At 32.7% G+C, this 22,269-nt stretch overlaps 1 long non-coding RNA gene across 2 annotated transcripts; it reads right to left on the minus strand.

The window, feature by feature from the left end:
* Nucleotides 1–641: 641 nt before the first annotated feature.
* Nucleotides 642–6,142, minus strand: LOC126892607 (uncharacterized). 2 transcript variants are annotated; one of them, XR_007700922.1, is made up of 2 exons: nt 5,890–6,142; nt 642–896 (listed from the first exon to the last, which is right to left on the minus strand). It is a non-coding gene; the product is annotated as an uncharacterized LOC126892607 (long non-coding RNA). The 2 variants fall into 2 exon arrangements; XR_007700923.1 differs by having other exon boundaries at nt 5,860–6,142.
* Nucleotides 6,143–22,269: the final 16,127 nt, after the last annotated feature.

The raw sequence follows: 22,269 nt of genomic DNA on the forward strand, positions 1-22,269 counted from the left end.
GTATGTATACCTTGAAAATCGTCGGAAACAAATTCTAGCCTGACTTATCTCGTAGGAAGTATATTATTTTGTTTATATCTCGTTCAGCTTTACTATACTACTGATTTCCAGTTTCAACATAATATGTAGTCTTCATGATTACAATCTCTTTTTAGTCTAAAATCGGGTGTCGTTGTCAAAATACAATAAATATTAATATTGATTAATATTTTTTATATTTTGACAACGACACCCGATTTGGGCGTCGAAACGTTAATAAAATCATTTTTTTAGTAAAATTGTGGCTTATTTTCCATCAAAACTAAATAATTGCAAAAATGACACAAAAAATAGCTTCAGAACAACATGCTTTGCTTTTTATATGTGGTCGTCATCTGTGATTACCGCCCCTAGATATTTAAACTCTTTTACTACTTCGAAGTTGTGGTCATTAATAGTTATGTTCTGCCTAACTCTTGGTCTTGGAATTTTGGTTACTAGCATGTTCTGCCTAACCCTTGGTCTTGGATTTTGGTTACTATTTTTTAAAACGTTTTTATATACTTGGATTGGTTGTTGTCAGAGCCGCCCCTAGAAAAAATGTAGGAAGGGTCAAAATCTTTAAGTCGCTTTTCTATTCTAGAAATGAATGAAAGAACAAGAAAACGTTATATTATAATAATTATAATATTATAATACAAAACAAGATTAATTGGTAAATAAAAACTTTAATCTCCTTCGATCTTGACCAAATGTATCAATAACCTTGTTTTATCTTAAGCTGTAATTATCCAGGGTGGGGGGGGGGGGGGTCGGCGGACCCTCCCTGACCCTCCTTGCCGGCGGGCCTGGTTGTTGTCACGTTCTCCGCAAATTTTGTAATCCACTTTAAAAATAGTTCTAGTCTATCTAGGTACCTGAAATTTTCAAAATAGCTTAGACCTAGCTAACAATGCAATATGTATTTAACTGCTATTATACAGGGTGATTGATTAGTGGGGTAAAGTTCCGTAGATCCGTTATGGTAATGGATATCGATTAAAGTTAATAACAAAAATTGTAGCCAACTTTAAACTTCACATTACAAAATTAGCTACAGTGTTACAGGGTGTTAGATAACAAAGTGACAGATCAAAGTTATGTTTTTTTAAATGGAACACCCTATATTTTATTTTATATTCGAAATCTTCTTAACTTCTCCATTACAAAAATATAAAGGTTTAGTATGTTATACAGGGTATTTACAAAGTTATAACCAATTTTATATGAAAATCGTAACAAGTTTAACTCCCTGTATAAATAAAAATAAGCACAATAGCAATGGTTTATTGATGCCATATTTTTATATTTATTGTCAAAATTTTCAGAAGTAATCGATATTGCTAATTTTCTTTATATTGAATACAGGGTGAGTCAAAACGCAAGTACATTATTTTCTCAGTAATTTTAAATAAAACACACTGTATTTTATATCACTATCCAAAAGTACCATTACCGTACTTTAATTTTTATATAACATTTCCTATGTCTGAATTTGTTAGTTTTCGAGATATTTTTATTTTTCAGAGCAAATTATTAATTACGGGTCTAAATCTATCCAAATTTTAGGCAAGCCATGACAGAATTGTCTGAAACTGACAATTTACTATTACCGATTTTCAATCTGTAATCAAAGTTGGCTACAATTTTTGTTATTAACGTTTATTGCTATCTATTACTATAACGGATCTACGGAGCTTTACCCCACCAATCAATCACCCTCTATGGATAAATCGATTTTTTTATTTCAAACTATTTTAAAAATTTGACTAAAGCAATGATATTTTAAAGTACGTTAATAAATCGATATATACAAATTGATGGTGGGTCAGTGGCATTAGACTGCAGATCGAGAGTTCCCTAGTTCGAGCACGGCTGTTGCGTGTCTTTTTTTAATTTTTTTAATAAATAATTAAAAGTTGGTGTACTTAAAATTCAAATTTTATAAGTTAATTTTTATATATACCATTTTAAACAACCGTGGTATTATAAAAAGTTCTTTTTTATACTAGTGTAATTTTTGGAATTAGAATTTTATACACCTACTTTTACAATACACCTACTAAAAATTCATATTGTATTCTTTCGAAACATGTTGTGTTCTGTATATAACAAAACCGTGTTATTATAAAAAGTACTTTTTTATTATATGTAGTGTAGTTTTTGGTATTTTAAGCATTTTATATTGCCAAATTATTTTATATTCTCTCCTATAAATAATAAAAACCTTTTATTATAAAAAAGTTCTTTTTTATAAAAGTGTAATTATTTATAGCATGTGTTTCGTCTTCTCTTCATTTATTCGAAGGCCTAGACTACCTGTTTCTTCCTCGAGTTGTGAAAACATCTCTTGATTTAATAAAATTGTGTTTTGACTAGGAAAGTTTTGGGGTAGTTCTGATTTCTTTCACTATATATGGATTTTGGGCTGCTGAATCCGAATATGAGGTTTGCGGACAAAATTTCGTGACGGAACATTGAAACAATAGCGAAAAAGCGAAAAATCTCTGCTTTTTCTCGTTTTTTGCTTAAATCCCGAAAACTATTAATTTTTGGTAAATGATCTGTTAACATAAATTAAAGTACTTAAAATTCTCTACAAACATCACTTTTTACTTTTTTTTTCAGACGAACCGTTCCGTCTAAAGTGCAAGTTGAAAATTGCGAATTTTGAATCGTCTCTGCAAAACCCACTTTAATTTTTATCAGAATGCTGTCATTTCATAAATTTCTCCTAGATTCTTATAAATACATAATACATTTCTACTACTTATAAATAAATAAGAATTATTTCCAATATTTCTTCTTTTTTTAATGACAGAGTAAGACTAATTAAGCTGTTAATAGCGTGAGGTCGTAAAAATTACAATGATGTAAAAATGATTAACGCTTACTTAAAGAAAGTTGAGGAGGATAGGGAGCAAGTTCAAAGACGTTATACTGCACTACCTTTTAATTTCAAAACTCAATGTTTTATGTGTGGTCTCGTCATAACACTTAGTTTATAGAACAGCAAATAAAAAGACAACCAACCGCAATATGGTGTATCAGGTTCGAGTTTTAAAATTTAAAGAAACTGTTATAAAATGAGCAAAATAACGTGATGATCAGTATGGCAAAGCCATAATCAAACGCCTTTTGCCTGTCTCAGACTTAGTAGCCTCTGATTGCTGGTATCATAGTTTATGCATGAGAAAACTGTACAATCGCCCAATCACTCAAAAAAAGATTAAAAAATCGGGTCCATTTGCCGATGATGTTGAAAGAGCAATGCAAGATGTTTACAATTATTTAGAGAATAGGGATGGGGAGTGCCAATTTTTGCTCGATGAGTTGATCGACCAAATCAAGGGTAAATATCGTCCTGACAAAAAGAGAGCCAAAGCTCATCTACTCAAAAAATACGGAAGCGATATAATTATTACCATGTCCCGAAACAAGAAGTCGGTCGTTTGTTTCAAAGACACAGGTTACAAAATCTTGAACGACGCTTGGTACCAACAAGCGTTAAAAAATGAAAAAGAGGAAAGACTACGGATTGTTCAGACGGCTGCTGCCATTATTGTTGAGGATGTCCGGAGCCAGGTTTATGAACACAGGAATACCCCCACCGGATAAGTTTTTAGAAGGAAATGAAGAACTAATTCCTGAAACACTACGTACATTTATGGAAAAAGTTGTACTTCATAAAAAACGTGGGAAGTATGATAACTGGAAGAAGAAAAAGCAACGCGCTTGCTCATAGTCTTGTAGCGGCGGTAAGGCCCAGATCATTCGTCTCAACAGTCCTTGTAGGGTTGGCCGTGTTGCTCTACAAAAAGTACGGATCGGGTTTTGTTCATCCTATAAAGAAGCTATTTGTCTGAAAAAATCAGCAATCGCAGGCGATCCGCAGAAAATTGACCAGCCGTGCTTTACATAGCAGGTGTACGATAACGCTGATTTTAAAGTACATACAATCGACGGATACAACACTTTTCACGTCATGGGTGGCATTTCTTGTATTGCACCAAAACATGCAGTAGCACCTAACCAATCCATTCCTCGGTTAAAAACGAAACTCACGCCTGAGATTTATGCAAGTCAGGGAGCTGTTCAACTAATTCATTTTGAAAGGACAAAACCTCAAGGTTTATCAGAAATCAAGATAATAGATCCGAAGGGAATGTTCACACCAATTGAAACTGTGACTCTATCTGTGCCTGATCTTCTGTGGCTCTATGGGAAAAGTAGAGATATTCCCGGCCTCTTAGGATGGAATGGAATCATGGAAGCTGTCACAAGAAACATGCCATATGAACTAACATTTATTGTTTACTAGATATTTATCAACGCTCCTCCAAGTGATTATGATACAATATTTACAGAATTGTTGAACGGAGTAGAGAAAACTAAATCCTTGAAGCCAGTTACATGTCTGGTGACATTTGAACAACCCCTCTACCTCAAGGCAAGAGACATCCTTGCTAGTCGTCCCGATGATCCTGATCTGTCAAATGTTGTTATAAGGCTCGGTGGATTTCACTATTGATGTCCTTCATGGGGGCAATTGGTTACATTATGCAAAGTGGTGGATTGGCTGAACTTTTCAATACCATATATGCGGCAAAATCAACCGAAAAAATTATGTCTGGTCACGCTTACACAACGGCAGTACGAGCTCATATGTTGGCTCACAGAACTCTGGCCAAAATAGTGATTAAGTCAATGGCCCTATCATCAACAATGGTGGATCAATTAGAGGAGATCTTGTTCAACTTAGATAGAACAGTGATTCTTTCTAATGATGTACAAAATATTGTAAAATATGTGCCAGAAGAACTTAAATCCAAGCTTCAACTGTTGGCAGAACGTGGCCCCCTGTCTGGCCTGTTGTGATACTGAATTTGTACAATTTCGACTTTTTTTTCTTTTTAATTACTTTTGCAGAAAACTAGCAGAAATGGATCAAATGACAGCATTCTAATAAAAAATAAAGTTTTGGATTGTAAAAGTGGGTTTTACAGAGACCGTTGAAAATTAGCAATTTTCAACTTGCACTTTAGACCGAACGGTTCATCTGAAAAAAAAGTAAATACTGACATTTGTAGAGAATTTTATGTACTTTAATTTTTGTTAACACACCATTTACTAAAAGTTAATAGTTTTCGAGATATAAGCAAAAAACCGGGAAAGAGCAGGAATTTTTCGCTTTTTTCGTAATTTTTTCAATGTTCCGTCACGAAATTTTGTCCGCAAACCTCAGATTCGGATTCAGCAGCCCAAAATCCATATATAATGAAATAAATCAGAACTACCCCAAAACTTTCCCACTAGGGGGCTCGTAGAGTACAAATTCACTGAATCATCTCTCACTTCTCTTGTAAAATGAGCGACTACACCTAGATTATCAGCCAACAAGGCCAACAATAGTTTTGAATCCTCGATTCGTAAATCCCCCTGTCAGCTAAGGTGATATTTTACTTATTACATATTATTATCTAACGCTAAATTGCATAGCAACAGTGATAAGGGTGCTCCTTGTCTAAGTCCTAAAGTTACACTTAGACTTTTATATTTGTCGTCAGTAATTTAAGACAGTTTGAAACACAAGAATTAAAAGTAATTGACTTACATTTATTGAGAGCCACAAATAATCTTCAAAGAATCACATGCGAATCTTGAGCCACAGTTTGGCAACCCCTTGCATATTATATTGAAAAACAAGAGCATCGGAAACTACATGCTGAGTAAATATAAAATAAATTATTTAGAATAATAAGCAATGCCTTATGTAAACTGGATTTTAAATGTTAACTAAATCAATAGCATATTATTTTTCTCTTAAATATTACTATTTACCCTACATAAAGCCGAAAGTTCATTTCTTACTTCTTTGACGAAAATCGCTTACGATATTTTTACCGTAGCCACGTGGTTTTGATGGCACTAGCTTCCTCTCTTTCAAATATTAACGTTGTGTATCGTCTAGACGCCCCTTCTCACTTCTATTAAAAGTTTTCCTTTGCGTTTTGTCATCCCGTGATTTACTTTTCACTTTTCGTTATCAATACGCTGGAACGAGCAATCAGCTGTTCGGACGAGACGGGATTATACAGGACGTCACAAAATTTATAGCGGCCCAACTGCCGCTGCGAAAAAGATTAAGAAAAGTGGGGCTATTCTTAGTATTTTTATACAAAGTAATACGAAATTAAAAATAAAACTGTATACCCCAGGCTGTGGGTGAAAAAACGTGATATAATTCAGGAATTTTTGAAACCTATCAGGTGTTGTGAAGGACGATGCCAGGAATAACTTCTACTAAAATGTAACCAAAAATATTGTGCGCTTTTTTTTATATTGCGATTTTCATTTGTTAAATTTGCAATTTTTATTGATTTTTAATTGTGTAGCTTAGGATATTGATTTTAGAGAAAAACTTTTTAATAGAAAATTGTAGCAAATTAAAAAATCTACAATTTGAGCTATCGTAAGTTTAATTTCGTTAATTGGTTATTCCAAAACAGCCTGCGAAAGGTCCAAAATGGCCGTTTTTTACAATTGCATTATTTATTGTACAAATAATTTTTTTTTATTTTTTAAAGCTTTAAAATGAAGATCTTTCAATTCCAAACATAAAAAAAATTGTAAAGCCAGATTAACGAATTTGTTGCTTAGATATTATAAATTGTTTATCCCAAGAGGTCAAATGTCGAAGGCTATAACTTTTTGAAAAAAAATCGTAGAAAGTTGGCGAAACATCCAATCTCCTTCTAAAGAGTGATATTTTCATATTCTGATGTAAGTAAATGCGAAAAACATTTTTAAACCTCTAATTTTTGGATTTGAAAATAAGGGGGAATTTTCGTTATAAACATTTAGAGCTGAAGTGGCCCTGTATATCCTACGAGTTTCTAACTTATAGATTATTGTTGCTAAAGACGAAAGGAAGATTTATAAAAAGAAATAAAATTATCTACAACCAACTGAAGCCGAGAAAATTGTTTTTTTTTTTCTTAAATCATAGTGCCTTTATTTATAACAATTCAGAAATTATTTTACAGTAATTGACTAAAGAAAGACTTATATTATCTTAAAATAAAAATTATTATAAAATATAATTACATTTAATTATTAAAAATTATTTTTTAAATCGGTGCTTTTGCAAGCGGCCGAATTTTGCAAATCGCCCGGCTCGCTTCAAATCCGCGCGCTCGAAAAATTTTTACGTAACTTGTATTAAATTTTGACAGAAAACAATTTAATAATATTACCATTATAATATACAGTCTATTTACCACTGTATTTGTTTTTCTTGATATTCGCCAAAAAGAATAGTTGATGGATTCGACCGTTACTTGATGGAAGTTCATTTTATCTAACAATAAAACACGAAAACGTTTGTTTTCTATACTTCCACAAAATTTATTATATCTAAGTGACTACAGCTGTTTCGGCGGAGTGCCTTTCTCAAGTAATATAGTTTACAATGTGTTTGCCTTTTTAATCTTCAACTGAAGAGGTTGAGGAGTGGGGAGCTGTTTGTCTCGAGTTGGTCATTCAGAATTATATCTGTATTTTTCAGTTTATTAATTTCCATAGATTCTAAAAAAGATAGCTTAAGGCCTTTATTTTGAATATGTAGAATTTGAAACTCTTCATTGAAAGAATGATTATGATCTAGAAGGTGAAGTGCGTATGTAGAAGTGTCTGTTTTTCTATTGTTGAATGCCCTTTTGTGTTCTGCTATCCGTTTGTCAAAAGTTCTGCCAGTTTGACCGATGTACGTTTTCGGACAGTCACCACAAGTTAGTTTGTACACACCACTCTGTAGTTGCTTTCTCTTTCGGCTTTTATTGTTCTTAATATATTTGCTTAAGTTGTTGTTAGTTCTGAAAGCTGGTGTTATTCCTTTCTTTTTTATGTATCTGGCTATTGTTGTTGTTATCTTGCCAGTATATGTGAGAGAGCAGAAGGTACTGGGTTCTTTCTGTGGTGGTGGATACACTAATTTCAGGGCTTTCTTATGGAGTTTTTGGTTTAAAATTTTGTTAACTGTTTGTTCGTTATAGCCGTTGTTTACTGCTATTTGTTTAATGATGTTTAGTTCTATTTCGAAGTTATTTTTTGTCATGGGAATTTCTGTCAGTCTATGTATCATGCTATGGTAGGCTGCTAATTTGTGTTGTGTAGGATGGGATGATGAATTGTGTATAGTTGTGTCAGTATGGGTAGGTTTATGATATATGGAGAACTCATGTTTGTTGTGTAGTCTGGAAATCGTTACATCTAGAGTTACATCGTTACTACACAACAAACATGAGTTCTCCATATATCATAAACCTACCCATACTGACACAACTATACACAATTCATCATCCCATCCTACACAACACAAATTAGCAGCCTACCATAGCATGATACATAGACTGACAGAAATTCCCATGACAAAAAATAACTTCGAAATAGAACTAAACATCATTAAACAAATAGCAGTAAACAACGGCTATAACGAACAAACAGTTAACAAAATTTTAAACCAAAAACTCCATAAGAAAGCCCTGAAATTAGTGTATCCACCACCACAGAAAGAACCCAGTACCTTCTGCTCTCTCACATATACTGGCAAGATAACAACAACAATAGCCAGATACATAAAAAAGAAAGGAATAACACCAGCTTTCAGAACTAACAACAACTTAAGCAAATATATTAAGAACAATAAAAGCCGAAAGAGAAAGCAACTACAGAGTGGTGTGTACAAACTAACTTGTGGTGACTGTCCGAAAACGTACATCGGTCAAACTGGCAGAACTTTTGACAAACGGATAGCAGAACACAAAAGGGCATTCAACAATAGAAAAACAGACACTTCTACATACGCACTTCACCTTCTAGATCATAATCATTCTTTCAATGAAGAGTTTCAAATTCTACATATTCAAAATAAAGGCCTTAAGCTATCTTTTTTAGAATCTATGGAAATTAATAAACTGAAAAATACAGATATAATTCTGAATGACCAACTCGAGACAAACAGCTCCCCACTCCTCAACCTCTTCAGTTGAAGATTAAAAAGGCAAACACATTGTAAACTATATTACTTGAGAAAGGCACTCCGCCGAAACAGCTGTAGTCACTTAGATATAATAAATTTTGTGGAAGTATAGAAAACAAACGTTTTCGTGTTTTATTGTTAGATAAAAAGAATAGTCACTACAAGAAGAAAAAGTTATATATTGTATCTTATAGTAAGAAGTAACATTATTATTATTATTATATTTATATAACAATGAAAAAATTAAAAATATAGTTATATATTTCATATATATGTATAATTTTTGTAATATTATTTCTTCAGATATGAAATTTCACATATAAAAGTTTATCAAGAAAAACAAATACAGTGGTAAATAGACTGTATATTATAATGGTAATATTAATAAATTGTTTTCTGTCAAAATTTAATACAAGTTACGTAAAAATTTTCCGACCGCTCGAATTTGAAGCTAGCCGGGCGATTTGCAAAATTCGGCCGCTCTCAAAAGCACCGATTTAAAAAATGATTTTTAATAATTAAGTGTAATTATATTTTATAATAATTTTTATTTTAAGATAATATAAGTCTTTCTTTAGTCAATGACTGTAAAATAATTTCTTAATTGTTATAAATAAAGGCACTACGACTTGAGAAAAAAAAAACAATTATCTTGGCTTTAGTTGGTTGTAGAAAATTTTTTATTTTTTTATAAATCTTCATTTTGTCTTCAGCAACAATAATCTGTAAGTTAGAAACTCATAGGATGTACAGGGCCGCTTCAGCTCTAAATGTACATAACGAAATTTGCCCCCTTATTTTCAATCCCAAAAATTAGCTCACCTTCAGTTGGTCGTAGAAATTTTTTATTTTTTTATAAATCTTTCTTTCATCTTCAGCAACAATAATCTGTAAATTAAAAACTCATAGGATGTACAGGGCCGCTTCAGCTCTAAATGTTTATAACGAAATTTGCCCCCTTATTTTCAAACCCAAAAATTAGAGGTTTAAAAATGTTTTACGCATTTATTTACATCAGAATATGAAAATATAACTCTTTAGAATGATATTAGATGTTTCACCAACTCTCTACGATTTTTTTTCAAAAATTTATAGCCTTCGACATTTGACCTCTTGGGATAAATAATTTATAATATCTAAGCAACAAATTCGTCAATCTGGCTTTACAATTTTTTTTTATGTTTGGAATTGAAGGATCTTCATTTTAAAGCTTTAAAAAATAAAAAAAATTATTTGTACAATAAATAATGCAATTGTAAAAACGGCCATTTTGGACCTTTCGCAGGCTGTTTTGCAATAACCAATTAACGAAATTAAACTCACCGTAGCTCAAATTGTAGTTTTTTTAATTTACTACAACTTTCCATTAAAAAGTTTTTCTCTAAAATCAATATCCTAAGCTACAAAATTAAAAATCAATAGAAATTGCAAATTTAACAAATCAAAATCGCAATTAAAAAAAAAGCGCACAATATTTTTGGTTACATTTTAGTAGAAGTTATTCCTGGCATCGTCCTTTACAACACCTGATAGGTTTCAAAAATTCCTGAATTATATCCTGAAATCGACCTATTTTTCACCCACAGCCTGGGGTAGTATACCATTTTTATTCAGTTGCAATGCGAAGGCAAAACTATTTTTTTTTTATTTTTCACTTAGTACAGAGAGCGCAAACCAGCTCCCTTAAGCGATGATTTTCGCTTCTTGTTGTAGCAGATGTCGCTAGGCACCTACTCCATAACGTCAGTTGCAATGCGAGCACGACTCTCGGTAGTTTGTCACTTGGGGTAGAGAACAGCTAGCAAACCTAGACCTCTCTGATAATGCTTCCAAAAAGAAGCGAAAATCGTCGATTAAGAGTGCTGGTTTGCGCTCTCCCTACTGGTGTTTGCTTCATTATGTGTCTTGGTGTTTCAGTCTCCAACATTCGTTCAAAATGGCCCATCCAGCGCAGATGTCCGATCTTTATGGATGTTATGACGTCGGGTTCGTTGTATGCTGCGTATAGTTCAAAATTATATCTTCTGCGCCATACGTCATTTTCTTTCACCCCCGTATATATGTGTCTAAGGATTTTTCGTTCAAACGTACCTAATAAGTTCTCATCGCTTTTCGTCAGTGTCCATGCCTCTGATCCATATATAAGGACCGGTTTTATCAGGGTTTTGTATATTTTGCATTTGGTTTTTCTCGTGAAGTTGTTAGATCTTAGATGTTTAATGAGTCCATTATATGTTTTATTAGCAATATGTATTCTTTTCTGAACTTCTTCGCTGACATTTTTATCTGCGGTAACTAGTGAACCTAGATATTATGTAAAAATTTTTACGCTTTTGATGTTATAGTCTCCTATTGTCAGATTCTCTAGGTTTCTTTGGCCTGTGGATTTGCTGGCCTTCGTGTATTTGGTTTTTATTTCATTAATATTTAGGCCACTGTTTTGTGCCGCTTTTTCTATAGCATTAAATGCTTCTATCATTTCTCTTTTACTTCTAGCTATGATATCAACATCATCTGCAAATGCCAATATTTGTACACTTTTTGTTATTATTGTTCCTCTGGTGTTGACTTTTGACTCTCTAATTATTTTCTCTAATGTGATGTTGAATAGAATACAGAATAGGGCATCTCCCTGTCGTAGGCCCGTTCTAACATGGATTGTATCTGTTAGTGCGTTTTGAATTCGAACCCTGCTTTGTACTTTAAGTGTTTCTTTTACTATTTCAATGAGATGAGTTGGAATATTAAACTCTTTCAAGGCGTTGATCAGAAATTCTCGATGGATACTATCATAGGCACTCTCAAAGTCAATGAAGAGATGATGTGTTTCTATATTAAATTCACTAGTCTTTTCCAAGATTTGTCTCAAAACGAAGATCTGATCTATTGTGGACTTCTGCCTGCAGAAACCACATTGATATCCCCCAACTATTTGTTCCGCATATGGTCTCAATCGCTCAGACACAATATTTGACAATATTTTATATGCCACAGTCAGTAGCGTTATTGCCCGGTAGTTGTTACATTGAATCTGATCTCCCTTTTTATGTAGTGGAATGATTACTCCGGTATTCCAGTCTTGTGGCAGTTGTTTATTATTCCATATGTTCACTATAAGTTCATGTATTGCATTCAATATGGAGTCTCCGCCTTCTTTTATTAATTCTGCGCTAATGTTGTCCAATCCAGGTGACTTGTTGTTTTTCAGTCTGGTAACTGCTTCTTGCATTTCAGCTTCCGAAGGGGGGATTGTTTCTCTGGTATCCGTTTGATCCAGTATAATTTCATCGTATAGTTGATCTCCGTTTTGTTCAAACTTCTTTTTGAAGGATTCAGTCCATCTTTGCAGTATTTCACTCTGTTGAGTTACTATATATCCTTCTTTGTCTCTGCACATCATTGTTCTTGGTTTAAATTCTTGTCTGCTTTTGTTAAATTTTTGGTAGAATTTTCTGGTTTCTGTTGGTTTATTTAATTCTTCAATTTCTTGGAGTTCTTTTTCTGTATGTTCTCTTTTCTTTCTGCGGTGTATTTTCTTCTCTTCCCTCCTTAGCATTCTATATTCCTCCTCTGCATATCTTGTTCTATGTCGTTGTTGTAGTCGTTGATATGCATTATTTTTTCTTTCTGTTATGTTACGACACTCTTCATCGAACCACTTCCCTTCAGTTGGTTTGATCTTTTTTTGTAGACCCAAGGTCTCTTTGGCAGCGTCTTGTATGATGTTTTTATACGCTTCCCATTCTCTGTTTATATCCTCGTGCTTTTGTCTGTTTTCTAGCCTTCCTTTTATACAGGGTGTTTCATTAATAATTGTCCATATAGTAACTGGAGAAACCTTAACACAAAATACGAAGATTTAACCTAAAACACTTTAATAAAATGTGGTCCCTTACTGAGTTACAGGGTGTTTTATCTAAAAATTTAAAAATTATTTTTGCTCAGCATTTTAAAACTATTCAACGTATCCTTTTCATACTCGGCAGAAAGTGCGGTTACTATACACCCTACTAAACTATGGTAAACAAACGTTTCTAGCTACCACCAGAGGCGTACGATAGGGGATAGTGAATGGTTGACCCTTCGCAAATTCTACGTCACTGGAGGAATTACTATTTTAGTGCCGTTTTCAGATTCTTCAATACTTTCTACGTAAATAATATACTCTTCATTGGTAACGATAAAGTCATTAGTTTTCGAGATATTTGAAGTTAAATCTGGAACGGCACAGTTATTTTGATTAATTTATGATATGATTCATATGATTAAAATTGAAATTTTTTTTGAACCCTTACTTTAAAACTATTTGGTGTATCCTTATCATACTTGTCAGAAAGTGTAGGTACTGTACACCCTACTAAATTAAGATAAATAAACGTTTCTAGCTACTACCAGAGGCGTACGACAGGGGATAGTGGCTGGTTGACCCTTCCCAAATTCTACGCCACTGACGAAATTCCTATTTTATTGTATTTTTTTGATTTTCCAGTACTTTTTATGTAAATAATATACTCATAATTCGGAACGATAAAATGATTAGTTTTCGAGATATTTGATATTAAAAATGAAGAGACAAAATACATTAATGAAAATAACCGTGTCGTTTCATTTTTAACTTCAAAAATCTCGAAAACTAATGACTTTATCGTTACGAATCAAGAGTATATTATTTTCATAGAAAGTGTTGGAGAATCCAAAAATTGAACTAAAATAGTAATTCTGCCAGTGGCGTAGAATTTGGGAAGGGTCAACCATTCACTTTCCCTCGTCGTACGCCTCTGGTAATAACCAGAAACGTTTGTTTAACATAATTAAGTAGTTTGTACAGTACCTATACTTCCTGTCAAGTATGAAAAGGATACGTCGAATAGTTTTAAAATGCTAAGCTAAAATAATTTTTAAATTTTTAGATTAAACAACCTGTAACTCAGTAAGGAACCACATTTTATTTAAGAGTTTTAGGTTAAATCTTCGTATTTTGTGCTAAGGTTTCTCCAGTTACTATATGGACAATTATTAATGAAACACCCTGTATATTCTTTGTATTTGGTCCTTTTGCTGTTGTCTGCAAGTTTTTTATTTCATATTTTTCAATTTTGGATCCATTTTCTTTTTTAATGTTTGAGATTCTGGCTCTTATTCTACTTTCCACAAGGTAGTGATCTGAGTCTGCATTTGCTCCTCATCTGCTGCATACGTTTATTACGTCTGAGTGATGTCTAGAGTCAATAATAACATGATCTATGCGCTCTCTATGCGCTCTCTATGTTAAGTGAAAAACAAGACAGATTTGCCTTCGCATTGCAACTGACTAAAAATGGCATACATTTTTATTTTTATTAGTATTACTCCTATAGAGTAAATAGTTCCATTTTCCGTTGGAATTTTACCAAGCTGTAGACGGGGTTGTGAATTGCCACTTTTTAGAATCCCCTCTTGTCTTCACTGCAGCATCCATCTGGCTTGCAATTTTGGGAAGCCATGGAGGTGTCACCAGGAAAATGGTCCAATAAATTTTTTAATTAAATATCTTTTAAAATATCTATTAAATATTTTATTTGGTTGAAAAACTTTGACTTTAATACGAAATTAATAAAATTACAAAGGAATAAATCACTTCGAATAGATGATGGTATTAAATGCTTTAAAAAAATTAAAATTCATTTAGTCCAGAAAACCACTGCGCATCCGCTAGGAAAAATATTCTAATTCGGATTTTTTGCACAATCTTACTCAAAAAGGACTCCTTTTAACAAATTTGCTTGTTGCCAGGACCAAAAGGTGGTCAAAAATTTTTTAAAAGTTTTTTTTTGTTTTTTTCTTAAAATTATTTTTTTTGCATAGAACAAAGTTTTTTTAAGTTTTTTGGATCATTCCAAATAGAAAAGGTCTTTCGTGACTTTTCTTTAAAAATGATAGTTTTTGACATATAAGCGATTAAAAATTGAAAAATTGTGAAATCGGCCATTTTTAACCCTCAAAAACTATGTGAAAAACTGAAAACAAGAATGTTCCCAAGGTAGGTAGATATTATTTAAACATCGATTGATGAAATCCCGAAGAATTTTTGGCAATATAATATTCAAAACTCCTTTGTTTTTAATTTCAAATCACGCGTGCGCGACACTATTTTCCACTGTTGCATATGTATACATTATGATGCAAATGAAAGGAATAGATTCGTTATTTCGTAAACCGGCTACTTTAAGAAAAAAACCCGAAAGAGGTCGATTTTTATTTTTAAGTTATGATATTGTGGCATGTATGGTATACTAGTGACGTCATCCTTCTGGAAGTGATGACGTAATAGATTATTTTTTTAAATGAGAATAGGGGTCGTGTGGTAGCTCATTTGAAAGGCTCTTCAATTCTCTATTCAGTAATGTAAACATTTGCATAATTATTTATACAGGGTGTCCAAAAATTTTTTATTAAATTAAATTATTTGACAAAAAAAGAAGTAGAAGGACACCCTGTATAAATAATTATATAAATGTTTATATTACTAAATAGAGAATTGAAGAACCTTTCACATTAGCTAGCACACGACCCCTATTCTCATTTAAAAAAATCATCGATTACGTCATCACGCCCAGATGGATGACGTCACTAGTACACCATATATGCCATAATATCGTAACATAAAAATACAAATCGACCTGTTTCGGGATTTTTCCTTAAAGTTGCCGGTTTACGAAATAACGAATTTATTCCTTTCATTTGCACCACACTGTCGATGGAAAATAGTGTCGCGCACGCTTGATTATCAATTAAAAAACAAAGGAGTTTTGAATATTATATTGCAAAAAACTTTTCGGCATTTCATCAATCGATGTTTAAAGAATATCTACCTACCTTGGCAAAATTCAAATTTTCAGTTTTTCACATAGTTTTTGAGGGGTAAAAGTGGTCGATTTAGCAATTTTTCAATTTTTAATAGCTTATATGTCAAAAACTATTATTTTTAGAGAAAAGTCACTAAAGACCTTTTCTGTTAATTTTAGGAAAAATTTTAGAAAAAAAACAAAAAAAAACGTTTAAAAAATTTTTGACCACCTCTTGGTCTTGGCAACATGCAAATTTGTTAAAAGGAGTCCTTTTTGAGTAAGATTGTGCAAAAAATCCGAATTAGAATATTTTTTCTAGCGGATGCGCAGTGGCTTTCTGGACTAATTCAAATGGAGTTCTTCATTCAGAACGTTCTCGGTCCAGTCCGACCATCGTCAGTGAAATATTATATTAGTAGTTGAAACTAGCCGGCATTTTTGATAAAAATATTAAATTTGCATGTTGATAATAATAAATTGTAAATTTTATATAACAATAAGTCCATGCCAATGAATTAACTTTAAGGGAGTGTAAATTTTCATGATAAATTTTCTTATACTTTACAAGGTATAAGTGATACAGACCAACTCTATATCAATCTAGTTCACTGATGATGGACTGACTGGCCCGAGGACGTACTTATACTTTGTCTAGTGTCTAGTGTATGTTAATTTGTGTTATGTTAATTTTGCCACCGGAAATTAAATAAATGTTTATGCCATTCAAGGAGACCTTCCTGTTTTGACGAAATGCCCCTGATAATGCTCGAGGAATGGAAGTGTACTTTGGGCAAGTTTTAATCAACTCAGTGCTCGATATCTGCCTTTTATTTCTGCAAATTTCATATATTCGAACATTCAACCACTTCCTATATTTGTCCAGCTGCTCGTTTTAAATATCCTAAAACTACATTAAATTAATGGTTTTGTCATTAATAGCTGCTGCATATATTTAGTCACATATTACATATAACTGTAACAATCCCAGGCACCTATTGTTTACCCACGACGCAGAGCCGCCAGTTTTAGATGCAAAAACAATCAAAGCCATTACAATTCTTTGAACTTTTAAATCGAAATATTTAGTAAAGCAAGTAAGAAACAACTAGGTCGACTTTGTTTATTTTTCCAATCGTTTTGATTTATCTGATGTTTAGTTCTGGCATTGTCTCTGAAATAGCTCGATGAAGAAAAACACACACGACCCAGTTCAAAGTAAACAAAATCAGGTCTGGCTTTGAATATACAAAATCAATAGTCTGATACGTTGGATATGCTTTGAATCAATGTACATTTCTCCAAGAAATTAACGCACAACCTTAAAAGTTGATCATTTTTAATGTCTCGAATTTCCTAAACCTGTTGACTCATTTAAGTGATTTTTTTAAAAAAACCTATTATAGCGTTATGCTTTAACAATATCGCTGTAATGATATTGTTACCAGATAGGTAAATTGGCATTTTATACCGGGTGTACCAATCAAGCTGTGATTTTTTCTCAAAGTTCGTATCACACTGTGGAATATTCTAGCATTTATAAAATACTGAAATTAAAACCCATTTATAGCCTCCTGTTTTCTTAACATTCTGTGTTTTGATTTGTGGCTTGTGGCGACACGCTTCAATTACTATATTGCTAATTTTACTTTTAATAACTTTTTCAAAATGAAATAATACGTCCAATTTTTAAATTCACAAACCATATGAATAAAGGGCCTGTTAAATTTTAAGAAACGAAATATATCAGTATTTAGATATAATGCCTTCTCAGCTTTTAAAACACCAGATGTTGATGGCCTGTTCAGTTTATGTATGGGAAACGCAAATTTCATAATAGATCACGGGACGATAAAGGGGCATCCTTCTTATGTCAATAAATCAGCCATCAACTTCTTTAAAAACCAAAGAAATGTAAAACTAATGTTTTTAGTTCATCCGCAGACAGTATGACACAAACTTTCGTTCCGCAAAGAATAACAAACCCTCTTACGAGATATAAGCACGTCTTTTTAACCAAAAATAAATAAATATTATTATTGTTCGTTGTCTTATACTTATTTTAATTTCGTTTAATTGATTCCGTCAACACACCACCCACGGAACAGATTTATTCGCTTATGTTGGATTAATAAAAAAGTTAGGTGCTTTAACAACTAACCTTATTTTTCATTAATACAGGGTGTTTTTAAATCAGTACGGCAAAATTAAAAAAAAAAACAAAACTTTACGAAAAGAAACAAAATTGAACTAATTCCTGTTACGATGCTATTGCCCTCTGCTCCAGAATCGTTATTGAATCTTATTTTTTTAAGTGTAAAAATTGATGTCAGAAAACATGTTGATGCAGCAAAGCTAGATTAAAATGTTCCGTTGTATGCACAAATTTTAGTGGTACTTGTAATAATTCGCGAAGTCCATTATATAATTATTACGATGAAGAGGAAGAAACGGCGACTATTATTGAAAAAGCTTTCGATGAAATCGAAAACGAAGAAGAGTGTAATGAGTCTTATAGTCACATCGCAGATGATGCAGACGAAATTTCGGTCTGCGATGTCTCGATAGATGCTCAGGTCGAAGTTATAACACCTGGTTCATCGGGAACAGCAAAACGAAGGAGATTGCGCTAAATTTCTAAATTAATCATCATAATATGTGGATTAGGCCTACAGCGGAAACCACAATAAAAAAGCGCGCCGCTTACTTCATCTATAGGTGGTGTGGAAATGAGTTTTTTTTAAACGTCTATTGAAATATACTTTGCGGCGCTCGTACGCCAAAAACGATTGATTTTATGAAAAAAATTATAAATACATAAATTGTAGAATATACAAGAATAAAAAACCGCTAAACGTCGTAAAAATGAGTGGCGCATACAATATTCCAGCTACAAAAGATCTGATATGGATATTACGTGGCGCGAAAATGTATTTTCATTTTGATGCAAAACAAATTTCTAGTTTTATTTTAAAAGATTTTTTTATAATATTTGTCCAATTTGAAGTAAAACGCGCCACAAAAGAGTAACTTTGATACAGTTTGAATTGTGAAACTCTTTTGTGGCGCGTTTACTTCAAATTTAGCAAATATTATGAAAAAAAAAAAGAATGTGTGTACTTTGTGCGCACGTAAGAAGTTATACTTCTATTATATGATTTCAACGAAATCAATATACTTTAAACAGTTTCTCTACTACTTTCGAAAAATGTTTATTAAAACAATACCAAAAATTAAAAAAAATAAAGAATAAAACACACACAAACACATTAAAAAATTCCACAAATAATTTCTGAACAATAATTATTGTTGCCAAAAATTTTAATTAAATACGTATTTTCTGAAAAAAAAATATATAATAATATACTTACAATCATAAAATGTATAAAAAAAATAAAAAAATAATAACTTGTATTGGTGCTCGAACCCGCTTCCAGTCTATCCCGCCGATCGAAAGTCAAAGCGATTTCCCACTACGCCACCTTCGCGTATACGTCATGTGGGAATATACACAAACTGAACGTTTACACCATAAACTTTTTGACATTTTGTTTATTTATATGAATTTAATCAAATAATTAGTTTGATTTTTGTCGAATTAAAATACAACAAAATAAAGAGTAAGAAAACGATATATAAAACGATTTATAGAAAGTTTGTTCGTAATCAGATTGTGTAAATTAAAGCATCGCCTACTAATAGGTAAGTACATTATTTTTTTAGATTTTCAAAATAGGTATGAAAATAATTTTTTATTGCAATACAACTGAAACATTTAGAATTACGTACCTGCGGCTTTTCAAAACTATTTAAAAAGTCACTACAATTATAAATTTAATTTTATTTCTGTCCTCACAACAATAAAAACTAATATAATATACAACATTTTTGTTTACCGATAACCTACATATTGAACAATTATTGACAGATCATTTCAACCAGAGCCAATCAGACCCAATCAGAGCCCGTATAACGACTAATACCATACTGTCGGCGTGCGCATGCGCCCAGTAAAATAAAAATTCACTCCCAATCGCGCCTAAAGAAGTATAATTTAAAAAATCTTTTAAAATAAAACTAGAATTTTGTTTTGCATCAAAATGAAAATACATTTTCGCGCCACGTAATATTCATATCAGATCTTTTGTAGCTGGAATATTGTATGCGCCACTCATTTTTACGGCGTTTAGCGGTTTTTTATTATTGTATCAGGAGTTTTTCAAAGTAATTTATAAATTAAATGTATAAAGTTGAATGCAATGTTTCTCGATTACACGTTAAGCTTTATAAATGGTCGCCTTTGTAGCATTATCTCCCAAATGATCTAGTGTCCATCGAATGTACACTAGATTTTTTTTATTCGAAATAGATTGAAAAAAATATTGGGATGGCCGGTAAATGAACTCGGATTGCCCGTTGCCAGATCAAATGAGGGGTCTAGAAGCAAAACCAGCAATCTCCACTTTGACAAATTTTTCATGAAATATAATTTTTAAAACGGAGATTTCCGGTGTTACATTAGCGGCCCTATGGAGATTGCTGTTTTTGCTACTAACCCTATTATTTGACGTTAAATATGAACAAGATATTAAGGGTTTTGCTACACAATATTTTGTGAAGTTGTAGAGACGAACACAACGATATAGATGGCAGCAATAAATCAATTTGGGGAAAATATGGAGATTGCTGGTTTTGCTTCTATACCTCTCAAATTAGCGTCGTAACCACTACAACTACATAAACCATTTAGGGAATTATCGTTAATTGGATTATACTTTTGTAGCTTAATAACCTCTAAACGGCTTAACCGATTTTGTTTAATAAACATGAGTTTGAAACGTTTTGACAAGTAGTATCTTATGCATCTAAGGTAAAGTATGATAACTAAAGCTATTACAGGAATTATTAAGCTTGGAGACCATTTCTTTTCCCATAAACAATAGATTTGATCATACTTATGAAGCCTATAACTTAAAAATTCGAATTTTCCCGAATATAAGATATACACCGTTAGATTTGTCTAGAGTCCTTCTACAAACGCTCAGTTATTGGCGTAATTCGAAGGTTGAAATTTTGAGTAATTGTTGAAAACCAAAATTTTCAAAGTTTAGTTTTTCAGTTTTTTGGCTATACTGAGCCGTGTGTATGTCTGATCCTGACAGCTTAGACACCATTTGAAAGCATAACTCAATGCTATTGATTTGGTGTATTTACTGTTCTCCTGTCTCTTCTTGAACCGAAGATATATACCGCCAAAATATGTGCCGTTTTGTACCTACCAAGTCCTTAGCTGGATTATGGGTAGTCAAAACTCACAAACTACACCGGTTCTGAATCATATTTCTGAGCTCGGTAAGTTTTGAACGGTATAACCGATTTTCAAAATTAGACATGCGTTGGAAAGGTAATGATCGCTTCTATTAGAAGCCGCAAAAGTCGGAGTTAAGTTTTCGAAGTTTTTGGGAGTTTTGGGGACGAGAACGAAAAACAGACCCTAAATAGGAAGGGCCGTAAAATCCACACCTTTGGACCAAAATGGATGGTTGTCATATGAATGGGTGAGTCTTTTCCTGAACTTTAAGATGGGAGTTGGCCCAATTTTCAATTCAGTCAGATTTAGAAATTCAAAAATTTCGTGTATTTATAGTGTCGCGTGTAGGGGGTGTAGGTGTGCGCCACTGGCGAGAACTGCCGTTCTCTGGTAATATGAATATTTTTTCTAGTCTAATTTTGTACACAAATGTTTTTTTCGTGAAATGTGTGGGAAAGGAGATAATCCCAAAAAACTGTTATTAGGCACCATTTTTTCAATATGGCGGCGCGACCGGAGCTGATACGAGGTGGCAAAGTTGAAATTCTAAAAGAGCATACCGAAATCCATAAAATAACCAATTTTCAAAAACTCCCGGAAAACTTTCCAGGTAAAACTACAAATGATTGGACTAAAAGCTTTTAATTGTGTAAATCACGACGTTTTGATAAAAAAAACTAAATTTCTACGGACTTTGAGGTATTTCTTTGAATTAATTCCAATCTTACTTGAATAATAAGAATCGATAACTCCCAATCAGATTGCTATGGGCAAACAATACACATATTGCTATGGGCAGGCCACTTTATTAGAATGAATAATAAAAGAATAAGTAGTAGGACGCCTAGTGGAGTTATGGTGAGTTGGCGGCTAGTAGAAAGACCAAGGAAGAGTTGGATAGACAAAGTGAGAGTCAATACTAAAGATATATTGAGAGTGGATCACTGGAGGAGAGGGGCCAATGAGTGGGATTACTTGGCATGCATCATCATAGGAGAGAATGCCATCTGGCACCTGGCTCATCATATTAATTAATTGATCGAGTTTGATTTATTCATTATTTTCTTGAATTCTTT

The sequence above is a fragment of the Diabrotica virgifera genome, chromosome 9, assembly GCF_917563875.1.
Source record: "Diabrotica virgifera virgifera chromosome 9, PGI_DIABVI_V3a".
In the NCBI taxonomy this organism is placed as follows: Eukaryota; Metazoa; Arthropoda; class Insecta; order Coleoptera; family Chrysomelidae; genus Diabrotica; species Diabrotica virgifera.